Here is an 18478-nt window from a genome sequence, read left to right on the forward strand (position 1 = left end):
ATGGGATAGACAAAGCCTCCTTAGATATAACCTCAAAATGGTTCAAAAATGAAAAAGAAGAAGAAGAAGAAGAAGAAGAAGAAGAAGAAAAAATTGGACTTTACCAGAAAAAACTTAGGCTTTTTTGTGGGGGGTCGGGGGTGCCAGGGATTGAACCCAGGTGTGCTTCACCACTGAGCCACACCCCACGCCCTTTTATATTTTTATTTTGAGACAAGGTCTCACTAAGTTGCTTAGGGTCTCACTAAATTGCTGAGGCTGGCTTTGAACTTGTGATTCTTCTGTCTGAGCTTCCTGAGTTGCTGGGATTACAGATGTGCACCACGGTGCCCGGCAAGAATTTAGGCTTTTTTGAAAAAACATTTTAAAATAAGGAAAATACAAGTCATGTACTAGAGAAATATTTTCAAAGTACATATGTGATAAAAGACTTGAACATAAATAAAGAAAGCTTAAAACTCAATGATAAGAAAGCAACCCAATAGAAAACAGAGAAAAAAAATTCAACAGATACTTCACCAAAGATCTATGGATTGCAAATAAGCACATGAAAAGATACTAGATATTATTAGTCATTAGGGACATGCATATTAAACACAATACCCCTTATAAGCTTATTAAAATGACTAAAATTTAAAAGACAGAGTGTACTAAATACTGGTAAGAATGTGGAGGAAGTGGGGAATTAAACTCTTAGGTGATGTTGGGGGACATTTACAAGGGAATGACCCCTATGGATAGCAGTTTGGCAATTCTTTAAAAAGCTAACCATGTAATTTAGTCCTTCAACTCCTAGGAATTTATCCAAGAACAATGAAAGCATATGTCCCCCAAAACACACATAAATGTTCTTGGCAGCATTGTTTGCAATAGCCACATACAAAAAAAAAAAAAATAGGAAACTCAAATATCCTTCAGTAGGTGAACGGACAAACAAATCATGGTGTGTATCCATACAGTGTAATTCTACTGAACCATAAAAATGAATGAATGATGGGCTGGGGATGTAGCTGGAGGGTAGAGCACTCGCCTAGCATGTGTGTGGCGCTGGGCTCGATCCTCGGCACCGCATACAAATAAATAAATAAAATAAAGGTATTGTGCCCAACTTCAACTAAAAAAATATTTTAAAAAATTTTTTTAATGAATGAATGACTGCTACACCCTTCCACCTGGATGGATCTCAAAATAGGTGTGATATCAAAAAAAGCCAGGCTTAAAAAGAGAAAATACCATAGGATTCCATTTATATGAAATTCTTAAACAGTTAGGATTTGGATGTAAAAGCTCATGTGTGAGACAATGCAAAAAGGTTCAGAGATGCAATGATCAGATTATGAGAGTTGTAACCAATCCAGTGGATTAATCCACCAATATGAATTAAATGGGTGGCAGCTGTAGGTAGGTAGATTGTGGCTAGAGGAATCAGGTCACTGGGGGTGTGTCTTGAGGGTTCATTTTGTCCCTGGTGAGCAGAGTCCTCTCTCTGCTTCCTGACTATGGTGTCCTGAGCTGCTTTCCCCTGCCACGCCCTTTCACCATGATTTTTTGCATCATTTCCAGCTCAGAAGTATGCATTTGGCCAGTTATGGACTAAACCTCCAAAATCATGAGCCAAAATAAGGTTTTCCTCCTTTAAGTCGTTCTTGTCAGGTCTTTTGGTGACAATGATACAAAAGCTACCTAAAACCGTAGGATGTTACAGGCATATACAATGTCAAAAAATCAAATTTTACACTCAGAGTGTGTACAATTTATTGTCTGTCACTTATACCTTGGTAAAGCTATTAAAAAGTTAAAAGAGAGATTCATAAGCATGGGTCACATGGGCGGAGGGCACAGGAAGTAGGTAAATCCTATTTCAGGCAAGTTCACAGTGGAGGGGAGGGTGGATTGTTTTTCTAACTATAAGAAGCATGATTGCTGAAATTCATATGGAAAAACAAAAGACCCAGAATAGCAAAAGCAATTCTAAGCAGGAAGTGTGAATCTGGCGATATAGCGATACCAGATTTCAAACTGTACTACAGAGCAATAGTAACAAAAACAGCATGGTACTGGTACCAAAACAGGCGGGTGGACCAATGGTACAGAATAGAGGACACAGAGACCAATCCACAAAATTACAACTTTCTTATATTTGATAAAGGGGCTAAAAGCATGCAATGGAGGAAGGATAGCATCTTCAACAAATGGTGCTGGGAAAACTGGAAATCCATATGCAACAAAATGAAGCTGAACCCCTTTCTCTCACCATGCACAAAAGTTAACTCAAAATGGATCAAAGAGCTTGATATCAAATCAGAGACTCTGCATCTGATAGAAGAAAAAGTTGGCTCCGATCTACATATTGTGGGGTCGGGCTCCAAATTCCTTAATAGGACACCCATAGCCCAAGAGTTAATAACAAGAATCAACAAATGGGACTTACTTAAACTAAAAAGTTTTTTCTCAGCAAGAGAAACAATAAGAGAGGTAAATAGGGAGCCTACATCCTGGGAACAAATTTTTACTCCTCACATTTCAGATAGAGCCCTAATATCCAGAGTATACAAAGAACTCAAAAAAAATTAAACAATAAGATAACAAATAACCCAATCAACAAATGGGCCAAGGACCTGAACAGACACTTCTCAGAGGAGGACATACAATCAATCAACAAGTGCATGAAAAAATGCTCACCATCTCTAGCAGTCAGAGAAATGCAAATCAAAACCACCCTAAGATACCATCTCACTCCAGTAAGATTGGCAGCCATTATGAAGTCAAACAACAATAAGTGCTGGCGAGGATGTGGGGAAAAGTGTACACTTGTACATTGCTGGTGGGACTGCAAATTGGTGCGGCCAATTTGGAAAGCAGTATGGAGATTCCTGGGAAAGCTGGGAATGGAACCACCATTTGACCCAGCTATCGCCCTTCTCGGACTATTCCCTGAAGACCTTAAAAGAGCATACTATAGGGATACTGCCACATCAATGTTCATAGCAGCACAATTCACAATAGCTAGACTGTGGAACCAACCTAGATGCCCCTCAATAGATGAATGGATAAAAAAAATGTGGCATTTATACACAATGGAGTATTACGCAGCACTAAAAAATGACAAAATCATGGAATTTGCAGGGAAATGGATGGCATTAGAGCAGATTATGCTAAGTGAAGCTAGCCAATCCCTAAAAAACAAATGCCAAATGTCTTCTTTGATATAAGGAGAGCAACTAAGAACAGAGCAGGGAGGAAGAGCATGCAGAAAAGATTAACATTAAACAGAGACGAGTGGTGGGAGGGAAAGGGAGAGAGAAGGGAAATTGCATGGAAATGGAAGGAGACCCTCATTGTTACACAAAATTACATATAAGAGGTTGTGAGGGGAAAGGGGAAAAAAAACAAAGGAGAGAATTGAATAACAGCAGATGGGGTAGTGAGAGAAGATGGGAGGGGAGGGGAGGGGGGATAGTAGGGGATAGGAAAGGTAGCAGAATACAACAGTCACTAATATGGCATTATGTAAAAACATGGATGTGTGATCGATGTGATTCTGCAACTTGTATTTGGGGTAAAAATGGGAGTTCATAACCCACTTGAATCAAATGTATGAAAGATGATATGTCATGAGCTTTGTAATGTTTTGAACAACCAATAAAAAAATTAAAAAAAAGAAGCATGATCGCATTGTCAAAAGAGTAAAATACCAAACAAAGTTCATGGAAAGAGCAATGTAAATTGAGAAATGTTAGTTGCTAGTTTATTTGGTCTATGGCAATTTAAAAGTTGCAAATTTTTCATCAGGATAGAAAGAGAGAACTTGGGGCTCTTTGTGTGTTCAGTGGGTGGTGACAGTCTTTGCTGGCAGCTAGCCTTGGTTCCACACTCCCTCATTCTGCTTCTTTGGTGCATGTTGTCACCTATGTAGACTTTCATCGCCCTGTGCAAAGTTATTAATTCTTCTGTAGTTCTGGAACTTGAACTACAATCAGTTGTAGCTTCTTTCTCGGAAGTGTCTCTCCATTGAATACGATGCCAACAGCCAATCTTTCCTTGCTTCACTCAACGCCTCTCTCTCTCACAAGCATCTCCATAAATTGTTCTTGCCTATCTCTTGCCTGCAGTGATCTGGGCTTTTCAGAAGAGGTTGTGTAGCCGGGTTCAGGGCCACTAATCTTGTGCCCCTTGTCCCACACACCATGCTATAATCCTTGTTGTGACCCCAGAATGTCTTGTTTAGCCCCATGTTGCTGATTCCAGGAGACTCTCCCCAGGATCCTCATGGGGCACTAAACTTTCCAGAGTCTGCCTTACAATTGGTATTTTGGGGTAGTTTGAGAGGACAATAGTTTCCCTTCACTTCTGAGTGCCCCAAATCCTGCCCTGTTATCTTGAGAATTCTAGTGAATTGCACTCTTTGGCTTGTGTCACGTCCTCAGAATCCTAGGACTTTAGCACATAAGAATTGATGACAATATTCTGAACATTCTAGAGTTCTGTATGTTCACACACAGACCAAATCACACAAATATAGTTTTAATTAATGCTAGGGGGTTTATTTCAACAAAGCTTAAAAATCAGTGGAAATTAAGGGCTATCATAGCCTAAATGTCCTCAGTTAACTATGAAGTAAACTCTACTTCTTTCTGGAATTTGGCATGTGTCTTTGTCTGTTTTCTGTGACTATAACAAAATACCACAGATTGGGTAATTTATAAGGGAATTTCACTTTTTTATCACAGTTCTGGAAGCTCGGAAGTCCAAGAGAAAGACACTGGCATCTTTTTGGCACCTGGTGAGGGTCTCTTGCTGTTTGTAATATGGTGGTAAGGCAGAAGGGGCCACGTGGTGAGAGAGGAAGCAAAAGGGAGCAGAGGAGTCCATATATTTGCTTTCAAGACAACCTCCCCATATTGCCTCTCACAAGAACTCACTCCCAGAGAATGACATTAATCCCTGCTTAGGGCACCAACATACCTTTAAGGTCCCACCACCTCTCAACACTGTTACATTGGGGACCACATTTCAACCTGAGTTCTTTGGGGGACAATCCACATCTAAACCAGGGCAGCACAGCTCAGGGCCAAGCTACCTGGCATTTCCTTAGGACCACAAGCTACCCTCAATGCACCTGGAAAAGCAAAGTATTCTTGCAAACCGTATGAAAGATTCAGGTAGAAATCTACATTTTGTTATCAGACTTAGTTTTTTTTTTTTTTTTTTTTTTTAAAGCCATGGTATGTACGCTGCTTTTAAAGATGAGAGTTTGTGCTCAAAATGTAATTTGAGGCATAAAGTCCAACCATGGTGAGTTTGCCAATATTATGGCCTTTTAAACTGAAAATGTGAAATGAAAGATGTTGAAATTATTTATGACTATAGCTAGAGATTTGGCAAGCTTTACTTCATATCTTGATAAATCATCCAAACACTGAACAGCATTTGTGTTCAACTAAGATAGAACTGGAATTAATGGGGTAATGTCATCCAAAAGTGTATATTACTAATTCTTAATGGCATGGCATTATTTTCCCTGACAGAGACATTTAATATCCTGGAAGAGTAATATATTAGGAAATAAGTGCTATTGCTCCATCATACCCCTGGAAAGGGCCACCTACATACAACACTGTCATCTTTCCCTGTCACTTATTCTTGTTTCCCTCTTTGGAGTTGCCACCTTTTGTCCAAAGTAATGGACCCAAAAGGTATTGTATGTGGCTCCTTTGTTCTTGCTGGTACAGGGCCATGTACCCATTAAATGCTCATTAAATAGATCAGATAACAGGGAATATTCTGGAAATTTCCCAACCTCTACAAAAAAGAGGCAATAGACTCTATTGGTTAAGAGTTTTCTTAGTTTGGGCTCCCCTGAAAGCAGTCCCTGAAACAAAGATTTAGATGGAAAGAATTTATGTAGAAGCTGATAGCAGGAAGCACTCGGGAGGAGTCGGGGGTCTGGGACGCAGAAGGGAGAAAAGTCAATAAGAAGTAAATTAATGACCAGGTTACCTCTGTGGGCCACTGAGCCTCCAACCTGCTGGGGACCCTGCAGGAGGCTTTATGAAGCATACCTCAGAATCATTTGGTGGGGAGCCAGGATGTGGGACTCTGTTTCCCATCTCCTGCCCTCATTGATTAGTGTCACTTCTATGAGGTTAAATCCCTGTGTGTAAGTCAAACATATGCCAGCAGCCAGAGAAGGGCTTTGTGGGCATGTTGTGAGACTCTGCAAGTGGTCTCTTGTGTGGGAAATGGGTAGAACATGAACTGCGACTGCCCTGGGGACCCCGACTCTAATCAAGGAGACCTCAGTTCAGAGCCTCACTCTGAAGTCGCTAGCTGTCTAATCCTAGTCAAATTACTTAATCTCCGTCTTGGTTTCTTTGTGTGGGTGAACAATAACAGTACTCCATACCCAGTGGCTGCCCTGTACCCAAGGCTGTTAGAAGGCTGCACTTTAGGGCTGGCCTAGAGCGCATTTCCACAGGAAGCACACTGCTCTTTTTGTCTCATAAAGTGTACACTTACTTGGGGTGGCTGAAGGAGATTGCAGGGATGCTGAATTTCCCCTGGGTTATCTTCATGAGGCCATCACGGTGCCTACATTATAGAACTGGTATAGGCGGTAGTTCTTTTTAACTTATGAAAATAAAATGTCTCGCTCCTCTGCTTGAACCATTGGTTTTGAGGAAAAGTCCAACATCTTTAACACCAAGTACAAGACCCAGGAAAATCCAGCCCCACTGTAGTATCAAAATTTCTTTCCTGCAGGCACAGAGGTGCACGTCTCTAATTCCAGTGGCTCAGGAGGCTGAGGCAAGAGGATCATGAGTTCAAAGCCAGCCTCAGCAACTTAGTGAGGCCCTAAGCAACTCAGTGAGACCCTGTCTCTAAATAAAATATTTTTTGAAAGGGTTGGGGATGTGGCTCTGTGGTTGAGTGCCTCTGGGGGTTCAATTTCCAGTAACCCCCCCAATAAATAAATAAATAAATAAATTCTTACTTTGCTCCTCCTCTCTTCTGTAAGTTCCTCATACATGTCATCCATCTGTCTGCCACAGGATCTTTGCTTTTGCAAAGAGAATGCTCCTCAATCCTTGCCTTCACAGGTGAATCTGGCCTTCCACCCCAGGAGCACCCTTCTGCAGGATAAGATTCCCCTCTTGTCCCTGCTTGGGCCAACACTGCCTCCACTCACTGTCATTCATTCCCACCTGCCCACCACCTGTGACCCTTCCCAAGTGGTAGGAAAACCGATTTCTAGGTACCAACATAAAGCCATTCCTGCATTAGGGGGTGAAAATGCAGACCATGAAGTCTTCTCTGGACAGAGAAAGAAAACTGCTCACATTGAGCCCTGCAGTAGTAGGAACAACCACAAATGAATATTCTTCCAGTTATCCACCAAAAGTTGGTTATCTTATCCTTATCCATTATCCATTCACAGTGTAGATAGGAGTTTATCCCTTACATTTCTGCTTACATGTGTTATCTTTAGATCACAGTCCTACTATCTTTATGACAGGTGACTACACATCCCCTCCATTAAAATGTCATCGTCACTATATGTCTTGGCCACGGTCTTCTCTGGGTTTAATAATATCTCTCTTGTTTACATTTATTCAGAAGAAAATACAGAACAGTGCCAACAGTTTCTCTTAATGAAACCGAAAACACTGATGGAAAACAGGAGACATTTTGGGTTGTTTTTTTTTTTTCTGTGATAAAAGAATCTCCCAAGACCTCCACGGTGAGCCTCCTGCTCTTTAAAACTCAGCTGGAGATAGTGAGCTGTGTGATTTTTGGAAGTAATGTTGATGCTATCCCATGTGCCCCTTCATGGTAGCCTTCTTCCTCTAAAAAGGCTGCAGAGAGAATGATTAGGATTCTCCTTGTCTGATTCCATCCTTTCCGTACTTAAGAGCAAAAAACTGTGTTTCCCTCAAATTAGGTTTTAATAACTCAAAAGAAAGTGAATTCATGAGAAAGAACATTCCAGGTGCTCTGACTCTGCAGCCGCCACAGATCTCGTGGAGCAATTAATCACACTGGCTTTCTGGCAAGAGCAGGGCTCAGTACAAGGAACCTTCCTGGAACTATTGTGTCAGTCATTCTTAACTAGATGCCACAGCTATGCACATTCTAGGAATATGCAGGCATTGAACTTGGGGATCTCATCTGGTTATCTGCAGATTTTAATTACACTTTTCCAGGGATGCAGGAAAGCGTCAGAGGCAGCAGTGCCGTTGAGCTGCCAACATTGATCTTTGTCATCTCCGCAAGCCAGCATTCTCATGTGGCCGTGCCCTGCCACCAATAACCCAGAAATCTTGTGCAGTTAGTATGGGAATTTACTCCATCTGCTGGATGGGTATTTCCACACTCCTGGCAACAAAAATAGTAAACTCAGGAATCATCCCTTTTCCCAGTCCCTTCCAAAGAAGGGCACTCAGCAACCAAAATCATATCATCTGACCTGCCTCCTGGTCACAGCTGAGTGGATTCAGGGTTCACACTTGAGCTAAACTGGTCTTCATCATATTCCTTCTCTTGGTGATTTGGAATTGGAATCAAGACATCTGGTATCTCTTAGAAGGAGGAGATAGAAACTTGATTATTCTGAGCTGATTGTCTTTTAAAAGATATTTTATTTAAGTTTTTGGTGGACACAATATTTTTATTTTATTTTTATGTGGTGCTGAGGATCGAACCCAGCACCCCATGCATGCCAGGTGAGCGTGCTACCGCTTGAGCCATATCCCCATCCCTGAGCTGATTGTCTTTGCCTATTGCTTGGCTAGAGGTTCAGAGAATATAAATGTAGGAAGAAAGAGTTAAGCAGAAATGCTTGAAAACAAGAGATGGGAGGACAAGAGAGAGTCCTAAAGGCTTCCCAGGGCTCCTTGGACTCAGCTACCTTCCTGCCTTTAGGTTCTGCATTTTTATCCTCAACTCCTATTTGAAACCAGAGTTCCAGCTCATATGAGCATCCAGCCAGTGGAAGCCTTTAGTCATGTTTATCAGTCCTGGAAGTGTTTGTACATTAAGTAGATATAAAGTCAGAATCTTTAAAACGTTGTTAATGGCAGTGATGGAATTGGAAAAGGGCAGGGACTTTTGAAAGGCTGGATCCTGCAGCATCTCAGGAGTAATGTCTTTCCGGGTTATAGGTTGTGACAAATAGCAAGTTTTTGCTACTGCTTATAAAGTCACTGGGGTTTTAGAGGACAACTGGACAACAATTCTTCCTATTTCCAATACCATCCTCAGAGGTCAGTAAGATGAGCTTTCATCCACATAAACATCTGCATGTTGGTAGAAGGAGTCTTCCTACAGGGTGACTGCCCTGGTGGCTGGGACTCTGGTACATTATGAGGGGGCCCGTCAATAAGAGCTTTGCTGGCACCTTCTCAAAGTTATGCCATTAGATCTGCAGTTGGGTGAAAGTCTTTGTTGAGCTCAACCTCTGAATGTAGCCAGAACACGTGACCCCTCCGTCCTACTCATGGGAAATAAATATATTTTCATGCGACTACTTTTATGCCTCTCAGAACCATGGAAACAAAATCACATACAGTCTTATCTTTCATTCAGCTGTTTTTCAATAAATTAATAAGTATGCACCAAGCTCCTTCAAGAGGCCAGTCTCAAGACTGGCTGCCCTATAATAACCCAAGGCTCTCAAGTCCCCTTAGCCTCTCCTGTCTGCCAACCAGAAAGGCTACCCTGGGAATACCCGGGCCATCTCCTTTGACCTCTTCCACCCCACCTTGTCTTCACCTTTGTTTCCAACACCACCTGCCTTATCCCTGGCTTTGCTATTTGGTCCCCATGTAGGACCGAAGTTCAGAGCTCTGATCCCTTTTGTAATAGGCCACTTTCATCTCCACAGTAGACTGGAAGTTCTTTGAAGTCAGGAACATATTTTTTCATCTTTGTATCCCCAGAGCCCAGATGTGTATCTAACAAATGGCAGCACCCAGTCAATGCTGCTGAAAGAAAAACAAATGAATGAGCATATGACACACCTTTAATTAGCAGGAATATATTAATGTTCCGTTCTGCACGTCTCTGTTCCTATTGAGTGTGCTTGACAGAGCTCACTCGTGTTACAGAAGAGAAACTAGAGATAGCAGTAGAGGGAGTGACTCTCTTCTCCGAGAGCCGGAGGCTCTGCACTGCCCAGGGCTGAACACCTTCTGTGTTGACTTTCACTGGGATCCTTTGAAAGCCATTGTTGCCAGGTTCCCTGGTTCCAGGGACTATTTTATCACGAATGCCACTTTCTTTCTTTTGGGAGTATCCACCTCCCAGCCTCTTCTTAACAACACCTTGAATTCTTCTCATGCCTCTTATTTTCTGCTCTTTGGTAAAAAGAGCATCATTTTCAGCTCCGGGGCCCTTGGCAAAGACTTTCCGTTCGAGCCAGAGTCCCCTTCCTCTTTATTTCTGGCATGAGCCACCAGTATGCTCCCCAGTGATAAGACCGGGAGCCTAACCTGGCATAGAGCTCTATATGAACCCTACAGTGACCCTCCGACACACATTGACCAAGTCACGGAGATGACGTGTAGCTCATGATTGTAAAGCAATCGTCACAGTCATCTTTCATCTGCCACCTCTCCTCCTCGAGTAGGATTTTCTCCAGAATCTTGCAAATATTTCAAATCCTGCATTTTTATTGTGACATAATCATCCCACTTGTCTCTCATCAACCCACAGTGAGTTTTAGATTTTTCTTTTTCTTTTTTTTTTTTTTTTTTGCCACTGCTCTCACCTTAGGAGATAGATATGCAAACCTAATCTAAGTTTCGACATGTTCACTGCCATTGGTATGAAGTGTGGGTGGCCTTTGGTGACATTAAGTGGGTCAGAGACATGGTAGGCAAGCTTTAGACTAATTTTCTTATTTTTTTCCTTAAATATTTATTTTTTAATTATAGGTGGACACAATATCTTTATTTTACTTTATGTGGTGCTGAGGATCGAACCCAGGGCCTCACGCATGCTAGACAAGCACTCTACCTTTGAGCCACAACACCAGCACCTAATTTTCTTATTTTAAAGGAAAATTTGCTAAGAGCTTAAGGGTTTATGTGACTATATTTTACATCTGGGGGTAGTCAGAACTGTAAAAATTTGAAAATTGTCTCCCCCCAAATCCCATAAAATGACATATTGACAGTACCTCATTGTACGAATGAGAAAAATACACAAGCTTGGAGAAGTTGTGTGGGCTGCTGGGGCCATGTCAATAATAGAATAGTGAGGAATTATTTTGTTATTTCCTTTAGTGGGTGGAGATTTGGTGGCCCAAGGACACCCAGAAATTCCAGTGTCTCTATAACATCTTCTATTGAACATAAATATCCCTTTCCTGTCTGTGAACTCTTTATAGTTCAGCCTAAAAGAGTGGGACTAGCACACCAAAAAACATATTGGGATTACAGGTATGCAAAAAAGTTATTTTAAAGATAGTTTAAATCCTGTTTACAGTATAGCAAATCATGGTAAGGGTCTTTTTAGCCCGTCCAGACGATAGTAGCCACAACAGAAACAAGAAGAACGCGAGGAACTGTAGGAGCACCAGCAATTTCTATTTAAGCATGGAAAACAAGGTTTGATATGGAAAATAGTGAAGAGGGAAATCTGCCTTCCACTCCTCCCCCCAAATTCTGGAATTCTCTTAAAATCATAAATAGCAGCAACAAAAAAATTATTTCAAGCATCAACCACCAAAAGCCCTACTAAGAGGGGCTCAGACTGGGGCCTGGCTTAGTGGCTAAACTATGTGAGCAGTGACTCAGACTGTCCCTCACCCTCTCCTTCCTTTGCTTGTTGACTGTCCCCCTCCCACCTATCAGCTGTGCTCACAGGATGGCTGCTGGGCACTAGGAGCATGGCTGCTCCCGTGCCGGAATCACAGCAATAAAGAGAGGAGCAACACAGCCAGAAAACAAAGGCCTGTGGGATACTTAGGACCATCTTTTCATAAGGAGAACACATCAGAATCCCATAGGCACCTCTCCTTCTGGCTCAGTGGCCAGATTTGGCTACGTGGCCATCATCAGCTGTAAGAGAGCTAGGACCATGAACATGGAGTAGTGGGGAATGGGATTTCATAACCGAGTTCAATTTATTATGATTTATCCACTGGGCTGGAGAAGGGACCTATCTTCTCTGAGGTTGGAGGTTTGCTACTTGGAAGAAGAGACTGGATATTGAGGGACAGTCAATGAGCTTTGTCACTCACTCCTCTAGTGGACTCATGTAAATGGGTTTTCTTCATTGAATAAGGGTTCTGTTAGTAGGGAAAGGTGGGGATACCAGGGAGGCTCTGATGAATGGGTCTAGAAATGGTCAAGTGTTTGCATTATTAAGAAACTGAATTTAGGAGTTACTGCCTCAGGCAATCCTTCTTATAGGCCAATGTGTGTCTCTATCTCCTTCAAGAGGACCCTGTTTCTTCCCATCAGGTCTGCATAAAAGCTGCAAATGCTTTTCCTGTTTTTTTTTGAGGGGTGTGTGTGGGGGATGCCTAATCTTCATATCAGTTAGAATTAGATTTGATGGAAGAAACAGACCCAAAATAAAGTGACTTCAATAAAAGAGCAGCTTATTTCTTTTGGAAAATACAGAGGCAGATAGTTCAAAATTGGTATGGTAGCTGTTGTAGTTTGGATGTGAGGTGTCCCTCAAAAGCTATATGGGAGACATGCAAGAAGGTTCTGAGGAGAAATGATTGGGTTCTGAGAGTTTTAGCCCAATCAGTGAATTAATCCCCTGATGGGATTAAGGAGTAGTAACTGAAGTGGTGAGGTGTGATCAGAGAAGGTGGGAATTGCGGGTGTGCCTTACGCCACGTGGTTCAGCCTCACCTTGAGCCCCAAGGCATGGAGTCTGCCATCTGTGGATTGAGACCCCTGAAACCATGAGCCTCCAAATAAACTTTTCCTCCTCTGTAGTTGTTCGGTTGGATCCTTTAGTCACAGCAGTGAAAAAGCTGACTTAAACAGTGGCCCTATTCAAAAAATCCTCAGGGACATACTTATTTCATTTTATGGAATGAAGTGTTGTCTGATTCTAGAATTCAAAGACAAAATCTTTTTAAAAAATTTTTTTTAATTATATATGGACACAATATCTTTATTTGGTTTATCTATTTTTATGTGGTGCTAAGGATGGAACCCAGGGTCTCTCACATTCCAGGCGAGTGTGCTCTACCACTGAGCCACAACCCCAGCCCCAAAGACAAAATCTTTTAAAAAAATTTTTAATTGAAGATGGACACAATACCTTTATTTATTTTTTATGTGGTGCTGAAGATCAAACCCAGTGCCTCACACATACTAGGCAAGTGCTCTACCACTGAATTACAATCCCAGCCTGTCAAAATCTTTAAACAAAACAAAAGTCCTCAGAGACCAGATTTTTATCTCTCCCATAAGGCTCTGAAAGATGACATATGATCCATGAAGTTGACATACAGCTTTAGAAGTAGCTGGCACATCTGCATCCCAATCAAAGGAAGGAGGACAAGAAGAGAAACTGATGTTTTTTAAAGATAGTCATCATGACTTGCCACGTTTCTTTTATAGCCATTAGTCAGATCTTCGTCAAAGGGCCACAGCTCAAAAAAACGTTTTTCTTCTGGATATACGACAAGCTAAAATAAGGCCCTTCCATTACTTAAAGTTGGAGGTTTGCTACTAGGAAGAAGAGACTGGATATTGAGGGACAGTCAATGAGCTTTGTCACTCACTCCTCTAGTGGACTCATTCACCTGAGCCACATCAGAAATTCTTTTCAAATGAAATCCAATCCACCAAATCCAGCGGGGGAGCGGATATCAAGTCCAATCTTTCCAGTCATTCTAGTCACAACATCCTTGGCAATGTCATGGCTGGAGAAAGACCTCCTCAAATTCTAGGCAACTATTCTGATATATTTGGTGACTTAATTAAGCAGAATTTTACAAATGGATCAGATCTTAGGAATGATCTAGTTCAATTCTCTCATTATAAATGAGAAAACGAAGCGTAAGGAAGTCAAGCAACTCACCCCAAGAAAGGTGTGAAAAGGGCAGGGGTTAACAAGGACAAGGTGCAGGACAGATGCCATAAATATGGGATGGACTGTGGACGAGCGGTAAGTGTCTGGGATGACCCTGGATTTCAGACTGGGCACTGGGTGGGTATTGATGAAAACTGAGAGAATACATGCGGCATGGGAAGAGGATAATTTAACTTTTCAAACGTCAACTAGACCTCTAAGTGGAACTGGGGTATTTGAACAAAAAATTTTTAGAAAGCTTTGGGTGGAGTGAGTTGAGAGTTGTCAGCTTCCTGGAATCGTCACACAAGAACAAAGTTATCACTCTGGAAAATTATCCATTGAGAGGCAAAGTTGTAGCCTGCAGGCCTCATCTGGCCAGCAGATGTGTTTTGCTTCATCCACAACAAAAGTTTAACAAAATTTGAGTTACTGACGAAAGTTTAAAATTTGAGAGATTTCATGTAAATCTCTTTATAATCATTTCTCTTAAAAAATTAGAAGACCCAACATCACTGGGCTGGCATTCCTGGTTGGCAAAAGTCAACTAGAGGTGAGGAGATCAAGAGCTTCAATTCTTCTGTCTCCATCCATAGGCTTTGTTCCTTCATGCTAACCTCAAGGCTGCTGAAGGATTTGGATTTATAGGCTCTGATTAGCATAACACCAAGGGGGAAAAGGGTTAAGGGAAAGAAACTGAGGGAGATGGTCAGAGGTAAGAGGAGAAGGAGGCAAAGGAATTAGGGTTGAAAGGAGGAACAAATCTTGTCTGTATTGTATGATATAGCTATTTTGCTCATCCCAGAATTTAGGAGTCATTTCTGACGCCTTCCTTTTCTTGATCACCTTCATCTAATCCATCTCGAGCGGGTCACATATACCTATTCCAAATTATTCCTTAAACTTGTCCATCTCTCTCAATGGCATCTTTCCTGATCTTGGCAAAAGCAACTTGTCTTTCTTCACCAATCATTGCCTCCCAGCAGGTCACCAGACACACACACTCAGCAGATAGTCTTATGATGCTAGATCCTGTCCCTCTCACATCACTAGCTTCCTGCTACATCTGAAATAGATGCAAGCTCCTTACAACAGCCCAGAACGTCTCTGCATGATCAGGCCTCTCCTCGCCTTGTTGATCTCATCCTCTGTTCTTCCCCTAACTTCTTTCTCGAGGGCACCGACTGCAGGTGGCCTCCTCCCCATACTTAACACACACAGATCCTTATGGTGGCTGCTCTTCCCTCAGATCTTCGCAGAGCTGGCTCCTTCTCATCCCACTTTAAGGAGCCTCTTTAGAAGGCTCAGATTAAAGAGGCAGCCGCTCTCCTTCAGCTTCTGCGCAATTCACTTTTCCTTGCACCCATTTATCTCTAAGAACGCATAAATAGAGCAAAAATACTGCAGCCACTGAAAGTCCGCTTCCTCGAGTAGAAGATAATCTCCGTGTTCTGTCTCGAACCCCTCCGTGTCCCCGTGATCTCTAACAGTGCTTGCGGGCACACTGTGGGGCTCAACTGCCCTGGAGCGCGCGAGTGTGCACCACCACTGCACACGGCGGAGGTGACCGAGGGATAAGAAGTGCACACGTGTATTTCAATAGCGTTTTTTTCTTAAGTGCCCAGGAGATCCTGCGGTCAAGAGCAGCCAGGCTACAGGGGACTCCGACGCTCCAAAGCACCCAAACCAGCCCGCACTGCGCTTGCGCGGACTCCGGTAGTGCTCCGCCTAGCCCCGCGCTTCCCGGGGGGCGGGCCGGGCGCGCGCGGATGACGTCACGCGGCGCGTGCCGGGTCGCCCGTGGTAACCCCGGGACAGCGGAAGTGGAGGCCGGCGGGCAGGCGGTCGAGCCAGGTAACCTGTGCGCCCGGGTTGGGTCCCCGCCTTTCTCTCGTCCTCGCCGGCGACAGCAGCGCCCTGTCCTGCTGGCGGCCGGACGCCTGCCCCTGCGTCGCTTTTGCTCTGGCAGCAGAGACCCCCTTCCCCTCAGCTCCCGGGACTCCGGGGGCGGTAACCCGCCCTGGGCACCCCAGCGGACCCCCCAGTCCCCGGCCGGGCGAGGGGCCCGGACCCCGCTCTCCCGCCGCCTCAGCCTCATCTGCGGCCGCCTCCTCTCCCCGCGGGCCCGCGTCCCCCGTCCCGCGCGTCCCCAGCCTGTGCTGAGCAGACTGGCGGGTCCGAGTCGGTTCCTGCCACCTGCGCACGCCCTCCCGCCGCCCCGGGACCCGGGTCGGAAGCGCCGAGTTCCGAGTTGGGTGTCGCCGAAGAGCGCGCCTTCCCTGGCAGTCTGGAGCTGGCGCCCTCGCGCACGTCTTCGCGGGGGCCGGGGGCCTGGCGGTGGCGGCGGTGGCGCAGTACTGTGCACGTCTATTGTGACAATGATCCACATGGGAGCCAATCAGCTGCCGAGGTGCATGAACAGTAAACAGCATTTCATTAAAATGCTCCTTGCCTCTGGGTTTCCTTTTGGTTTTCAAGCAATGAGGACAGTTACCTTGCAAAGGGAGCCCCCGAAAAAGTGACAAGACTCTCTAGGAATGTTTAGATGGTAACCACGGGATTCATATTGCTCGACAGGAATAATATGGGTTATTACAAAACCAACCGGAGTAGGTGTTGGGTAAATGAAGTAAGAAGCAGAATTCTGCTATTCTTGGGCTCCTTGATGGTTTTGTTTTCTAGTACCCTCTGTATGTTCCATTTTTGAAAGGAGTATATCGTACTTCCTCGCATTCTGAGAAGTCTGCCAATGATTTGCTGATTGGTAAAATTAGATTCTTCTAATATTTGGGGCACAAAGTAGAATAAGGCAGAGAATAATAGTTCTTGTTCATTGTCAGACCATCTGCTGTTTCCCAGGGACTGTGTCCATCACTTTGTGTGTGTTTTCTCTTTAGCTCCCACAAAAGCTTTGCGAGTTAGGAATTTTTATCCCCAAATTTACAGAGGAAAAAAAAATCTGTGAAATTGACTTGTTGAATATTTACAGCAACTAAATAGCAGAGCCACCATTAAAATTTAGGTCTACCTATGACTTAAAGGATTTTTTTCCCCTTTTGATACCTGGGATTGAACCCAGGGGAACTCAACTACTAAGGCACATTCCCCAGCCCGTTTTTGTATTTTATTTAGCCCGTTTTTGTATTTTGTATTTTATTCAGGGTCTCACTGAGTTCTTTAAGGCTTCCCGAAGTTTCTGAGGCTGGCTTTGAATTCACAATCCTGCTGCCACAGCCTCCTGAGTCACTGTGATTACAGGCATGTGCCACTGTTCATGTTTTTGTTTTTTTTTTTAAAGAAACTCTAATAGTGATCAAACACTAGATTCTGTGTAGTTTTTTTTTTTTTTTTTAATAATAGTCACACACAATTCTATGAGTTTATTCACTCAAATATCCGAATGATTTGACACTTTCTAGTATCTTTTATTAAGTTCTCATATTCCTGGAATTAAAACACCTGGATAGTTTAATTGGTGATCCTCCTGTGCATGCATATGCAACACACACACACACACACACAGAGACACACACACACAATGGCAACCTTGGTGGCACATGGTTGAGTGACTGGGATGCTGAAGCAGGAGGATGACAAGTTGGAAACCAGCCTGGGCAACTTAGACCCTGTTTCAAAACCAAAAATAGAAAGGGCTGGGATGTCTCTTAGTTGATAGAGTGCTTGTCTTCCACATGTGAACTCTGGGTTTAATTCTCAGTACTGCAAAAAACAAACCAAACAGACAAACAAATCCCTGAGATAAATGGTGAAAAAGATTGCTTAGTAAATACCTTTTGTATTTACCTTTTGTGTAGAAGTGAAAATCATTGGCTTTTGGCTACATTTTTTTTTTTTTTTAAGTGCTAAACAGTTTCTTGTCTTCTTAAACATTAAGTGTACTGAACAGACTTCACCTTCCTTTATGCAGTCACGGACATCATGTGTTACCTTGTGTGGCAATCTGGTGGTTTCTTTGGGACTTTTATTGTATTTGACTCCTAAAATGCCTTGTATTTTGAGTTTGCTTATACTTGTGGTCCATCCCTTATTATTGTCACCAACAGATAATGAATAAGTGGTTAAAATACACATGGCAGAACCACACTTCTAGATTTTATGTTCTGGTTCTGTCTCTTGTTACTAGCAGCTCAGTGAGCCCATGCAAGGTATATGTCCCATGTATACCTGACCCTTATATACCTCAGTTTGATCATTTGTAAAATAGGAATGAGAAGAATACTTAGAAGATGAGTTGATACATATATGAAAAGCTTATAGGCTGGGATTGTGGCTCAGCGGTAGAGTGCTCGCCTAACATGGGTGGGACCCAGGTTCGATTCTCAGCATCACATAAAAAAAAAAAAAAATAAAGGCATTGTGTTGTGTCCATCTACAAAAAAAAAAAAAAAAAAGATATTCTCTTTCTCTCTCTCTC

General features: G+C 43.0%; 1 protein-coding gene across 10 annotated transcripts in view; it reads left to right on the plus strand.

Moving 5' to 3' along the window:
• The first annotated feature begins 15839 nt into the window (after window positions 1-15839).
• Window positions 15840-18478, plus strand: part of Aopep (aminopeptidase O (putative)) — a 306012-nt gene continuing 303373 nt past the window's right edge. For all 10 annotated transcript variants that reach the window (XR_011704742.1, XR_011704744.1, XR_011704743.1 and 7 more), the window contains exon 1: window positions 15840-15897. The gene's annotated coding sequence lies outside the window, so the exon portion shown is untranslated. The remainder of the gene's footprint in view (window positions 15898-18478) is intronic.

This window comes from Marmota flaviventris, chromosome 16 (assembly GCF_047511675.1).
Source record: "Marmota flaviventris isolate mMarFla1 chromosome 16, mMarFla1.hap1, whole genome shotgun sequence".
Taxonomy (NCBI): domain Eukaryota; kingdom Metazoa; phylum Chordata; class Mammalia; order Rodentia; family Sciuridae; genus Marmota; species Marmota flaviventris.